We start from the raw sequence: 5,836 nt of genomic DNA on the forward strand, positions 1-5,836 counted from the left end.
AGCAGAAGTATCTCCACACTCAGCCAGGAGGAGCTCCTCCACACCCTGCACAACTGGCCAGGACAGAAGGGGACGCTGACAGGATCTGGCAGATCCTGGTGACCCCAAGTCACCAACAAAACATGGGGATGGAACAACAAGGGCTCGCCCATCTTTGAGGATGTACTCGCAGGGTTTCCCCACTCCCGCCCCGATCCTGGGGCAGGGTTTGCCCTCTCTTGTTGTGCAGTAATGCAGAAAGACACAACCTCACCCCGGAGCACTGGGCACTCACAGAGTCACAGAATCATTGGGTTGAAAAGACCTTTAAGGTCATCGACTCCAACCACTCCCCCTGCACTGCCAGGGTCCCTAAACCATGTCCCTCAGCACCAAATCCACATGGCTGGGAAACCCCTCCGGGGACGAGGACTCCACCACCTCTCTGGGCAGCCTGTTCCAAAGCTTCACAACCCTCTCTGTAAATAAATTTTTCCTGATATCCAAACCTAACCGCTCACTGCAGAGCTGTGGCAAGCACCCGCACCCCCACCCCTGCTCCAGCACCAGACACACTCACCCAGCAGGACCTAACGCCTCTCCCTCCCCTTCAGCACCCTTCAGTCAAAGCAAGAGGAGCCTCTCCTGGGCAGAGGAACACCCGTGGATGCCCTGATCCCAGCTCCCTGGAGCCCCTCCTGCCTGCAGGGTGACCGGGGCACAGGCTGCTGGGGCTGCCTCTTATGCTGCCTCTTCCACAGGCAACGGTTTCAGAGGCCTCTCTGTTCAGCGCTTTTCCCATGTACCATCTCCTCCCGCCAGGACCCAGTTCATCAATTGCCTCTTTGTCCAGGGAAGAATCCCCGCAGCAACCCCAGCACGCCAGGAATGGCCCCTCACATTATGCCACCGAGTGGGAGCCGAGTCTTTATTTTCCTCTTATAAATGTGGCTGTTTGTCCCCAGATTAGTGCTGACACGTAGGCTGGAGGAGAAAACGGCCTTTCAAAATGCCAAGATGTATCTGAAGGTTTCCTAGGAGCTGGGGAGGGAGGGGGAGAGGGGGGAGCAGGACGGGCAGTGTCTGGGGACAGCCCTTGAGTCACAGCAAGATTTAGAGCACCCAAAGGGCTGTATGCCCAGCGCTCCCAGCTCAATTCAACCCACAGAGGGGAGACGGGAGGAGACCTGTCCCCTCCACTGCCCTGCCTGCAGGGACAGCGGAGACAGAGTCACTGGCTTCCAGCCCTCTCTAGGGACACTGTCCATGTCCCCAAGCTGTGTGCTGCGCCCGCAGCTGGCAAGGAGTCACCTCCGTACACAGCGGCCAATGAGTACCTCCCAGCTCCCTGGGGTGGCAAGAAGCACCCAGGATGCAGCTCAGGCGCAGCTGGGAGCAGTTGGGATGTTGTGAGCTGTCAGCACAGGGGTCCCGCTCCTTGCCAGATTAAAAACATGGAATTATTCGCCATTCTGAAAAGCAGACCCGGGGCTCTATCTTCCTGCGGGCTTTCCTCAGCTGCAGACATCACAGAGGCACCCGCACACCGCAGGGCAGGGTGCGGGTCCCAGCAGCGATCACTGGGGCTGCCACAACAAGGCTCCAGCAGCTGCCAGGGCAGCTGTAGCCAGCCCTGTGCATTCACAGCCCACAGGCTGCCTCCAGCCCCACTGCCACGGGGGGGTTTATTCCTTCTGTTCAGCACCCATGGCTCCCAGCCCAGCACCAGCCCAGCAGTCTGGCTCTCCCAGACGAGTGCACAGCTGGACACAGCCCCAAGCATCTGTCCAGGTTTAGGCTCTGCTGCAGGGATGCCAACCGCAGACTTCAAACCCCTCTTCAAGACAGCAAATTTTCCTGACAAAGGGGAAGAACAGACTCCTTCCCCTCACCCACCAGACAGCCAAGCCACCTCCCCTGCCACTGCTTCCAGGACGCTTCCTCCTGTCATCAGAGAAGTAGAGCGCTTCTCCCCAGCCTACCAGTAAGCAGGAGGCTGGATGGCTGAACCGAGGACCTCTCTGTACCAGGAAGCCCAGTGCCTGATGGCTGGAGTCTTGCCCTGGGGAGCAGCATGTAAAAGCTTATCTGGTGCTTACCAACACGCCATGCAAAAACCTTCTGCGAGTGGCATCACTCTGCAAACAAACCATCTTTGCCAAGACAGCAGAGTGTCAGCACTGGGGTGTGCACATGGGGGAACCTGCCTTCCTGGTGGAGAAGGGCCGTGAAGAACTGTGTGTGTGGACATGTATGCAGGATTTGGCCTCGGGGGGGTCAGGTATAGAAGGTTGTTTAGAAATCTGTATCTGCTTTAAGCCTCTAGCGCTGGGGTTTACCTGTTGGCCGCTGCTACAGGCCGTGATGCTTCACCGATGGCTGGTTGTTCACACCTCATCAATAAATCAATCACTGCAGTCCACAAATGGTTAAACCACACCAGGTGAGTGGGTTTCTGCTGCAGCACACGCTGGGATGGGTAAGAGGGCAACGTGGACAAGGCTCCCTACAGTCTCCCCTTCCCGCAGCTGGAGGGGCGAGTGCTCCACAGCCCCCGTGACAACAGGTCAGGATGGTGAGGTTAGGGGAAATCATCTCTAAGGCAGACAACAAAACACCTCAGAGAGTTACGCAGCCTTTAACTGTTGATAGAAACGGACTTGCTTCTGTTTGGCTTTTTAGAACAGACACCAGCAAACCTTCTTGTACCATATGGGGGATGGCGTAGGCCAAGCAAACCCAAAAGGGGTCTGCTGCTCAGTACTGTGTTCCTGGTCCCTAAAAACATGTCATCAGTATTTCTGAACTCTTGACCCACAAAAAAAAAAAAAAGGAAAAAATATTTTCTGAATACTGCCAGCCAGGGGAGGAGGCTAAAGCCAGACCACAGCTCCTGCTGCCCAGCGAGAGGACGGCTTCACCCACACAAAGCAGTGACATTCACCAGCATGAGGATGTGGGGAAGAGCCCTGCAGCCAGTAGCTGCCAGTGCCAGCGGGGACCAGCTGCCTTCCCCTACACACCATCGTTACCCAGGTTAGCAGCTTTTTCAGACACCCTCACACACAGGAGACCAACCGGTCCCAGCTTGGCTGTCTCCCTCAAGCTAATCCAAACATAGTTGATCTCTCCAGGCAAAAACACAATTTTCTGTTGGGAAAAAAAATTAAATGGAATCAGGAAGGCAAATTCCTCTCTCACAGGGAGGCAGATTAAAGCTTGTTTTGCAGCAGAGATAAGGGGATGCTTGCATTTCACTGGAACATGAACACCTAAATCGATACAGCCCAGGAAGTCAGACTTAAAAAGCTCGGGGTCAGTTACCGGCAGGATAAATCCTTCTCAGTGTGCCAACTGAAACGCTTGTTATGCTGCTGTCAACAGGGACATCCGAGAGCTACAGCCCCAGAGGAAACCCTGCCCTCTTGGGACCGCATCGCGCTCCCGAGACTGGGGTCACATCCCGGACTGCAACCCCAGCTGCTCCCATTTCAAACCCATCCCTCACCAGGCAGGAAAGAAACCTCAGGAAAGATCCAGAATGTGGGGAATCTGCTTCCCTGGGAGACTGACACACAAAGAAAGGCCAGGAGAGAACTGATAGGGAGGGGAAATGCCAAGTAATGGTGATGAGGGCTTTACCAGATCCAGCAAACGGGACCTCAGATGATCCAGGAGGATAGCAGGTTCGTGACACAGGGAAGCATTGGTCTTTGCAACAGCCTTCGGTCACCATGTGACAGAACCCCCCTTGGCAATCTGAGATGGGTAAGGGACTCCACATGCATTTTGCTGAGGGAGCACCCAAGCATCGGAAAACCCCATCGGGACACAGGCTCGATCCCACCTACTCAAAGACAGGATGCACGTCACTGAGCAAGAACCCTAACCGAAGAGCAGAGAGTGTCCACGGCAAGATCCATGACTTGGGCTGCCGACAAGGGGAAGAGAATCCCTTAAGATCTTCTGGCCCTAAAAATCACTATTTCCCCAAGGCTTTCAAGTAAGAGATTCATTGCCTGTAACTGTAGCTCCAGGTAAGTGGAGAGGGACTGGCTCCTCCAGCAGCCACCTTGCCCGCTCCCCACCAAACAAGTCTACGGGGGAATGAAGACACAGCTGGTCCCCTCCTCACCCGAGGAGCCCTGATCTCCAGCTCCCTGCGCCCACACCCCGAGAACCGAGTCCCACTTGAAACGGCTTTCACAAGATGGGTAAAGGCTGGTCAGGCCAGGACACGGAGAGCCATTGGGGCAGTTTGGCCTCTCGCAGGGCTCGAGACAGTCAGGCACCTCCGTCTGCTGAGAACCCGCTGGTCTGCACGACGTTTTGGACAAGGTTAACTCTGTGCCCTGGCACAGCGAGTGCCACAGCACCGCCTTTTGGGAGCTCAGAGGGGGTTTGAAGGACGAGAAACAAGAGAAGAACAAGTGAAAACAACCTCTCCAGGGCAGTCAGCAGAGAAGGCTTGGGGATGGTTCATCTCCTGAAATAGATGATGACCAACAAGGCTCACGGATTCCTTTGAGATGGAAAGGTACAGAAAAGAGTAGAAAAAATTTGTCGTAATAACTCAGCAGTCACGAGCCTAATCCCACCCACTCGCTGTCTATCTCTGCTCCTTCGCTGCACTCATGCATTTTCTGTGATTCTTATTCTAATCTGAAGCTCATGGTACAAGACCCTGATGTCACGTGGCACTTATTTCACCAGCGATACACACCTTGTTTTCCCCTGATCTTTAATTGACGCTACCCGGATGAACAAGCAGAGCAGGGCACGTGGGTGTTCAACAGGAAGCTCAGCGTGTGGGAACTGTCAAGCGTCTCAGCTGGCTGAAACATCCCCAGCCCACTCTCTCCATCAAGAAAAATGTGTTAGGATGAGGAAAGACACCGTGACCAATGCTGAAACGGTTGAGGCATCACCTGATAGCAATTACCACAACTCGCTTCTTGTCACAGCCAAGAAACGAGGGCTGGTGGCTCTGGAGGAACTGGGGAGGGAGGTGGGCGCCGTGCTGTCCGTCGGCCCGTGAAGGGTGGGCTCCCTGCTCCACAGCAGGAGAAAGCCATGCCCTTCATCTCTGGGGTCAAAGGGCAAAGCCTTCCCCGGGCTGAGGCATGTGAAAATATCCACGTTCCCCAGCCCCTCCAGCTCGGCTGTCCCGGGAGTGAAGAGGCAGTCACTCTGAACACTCTACATGCCCCAAATTGCCACGGACATGTTTCTCAGCCCTTCATAGATAAACCCCGTTTCTGCTCCTCAGTCCTCTTCCTGAAACAAGCTAGAGCGGGATGGTTTCCACAGCTTCAGAGCCCAGCAGTCCCTGCCAAACCTTTCTCACCACTGGAAAAAACACACTTTCAGACCTGCGTTCGTTCCCTCATGCAGCTCATGCACAGAAACGCACGAGGAGAACACACCAGCTTCGAGACTGAGTTTGAAGAAACGTGACTGAGGCTCCAAACCTCAGCTGTGGCAGTTTCTGAACTGCAAACACACATCTATTAAGCCACCGTTCTTTCCTCTCCTAAGCAATTCGTGCTTAGAAAAACAGCTCCTGCAAGAAACAGCTGGTGGTGGTGGGAGGCCAGTGAGGGAGCACCCCATGGGCGCTTGGCCTCTCCATCCCGTCTGTGCCCAGGGACTGAACCCAGCGGGTGCACCTGCTGGAGGTAAGCAGGGAAGAAATAAGCCCGTGCTTTGAGACGGAGGCAGCTGGACCCATCTCAGCACGGCTGGCAAGTGCTTTCTCAGAAGCTCTGAATCTCCGCAGCACTTTTGGTCACCACATCCCTGCCTACACTTGGCCCCAGCCGTCGCAGCCGGGCTGTGCACACACAGGGCAGGCAGT

The sequence above is a fragment of the Buceros rhinoceros genome, unplaced genomic scaffold (assembly GCF_000710305.1).
Source record: "Buceros rhinoceros silvestris isolate BGI_N320 unplaced genomic scaffold, ASM71030v1 scaffold19886, whole genome shotgun sequence".
Lineage (NCBI taxonomy): Eukaryota > Metazoa > Chordata > Aves > Bucerotiformes > Bucerotidae > Buceros > Buceros rhinoceros.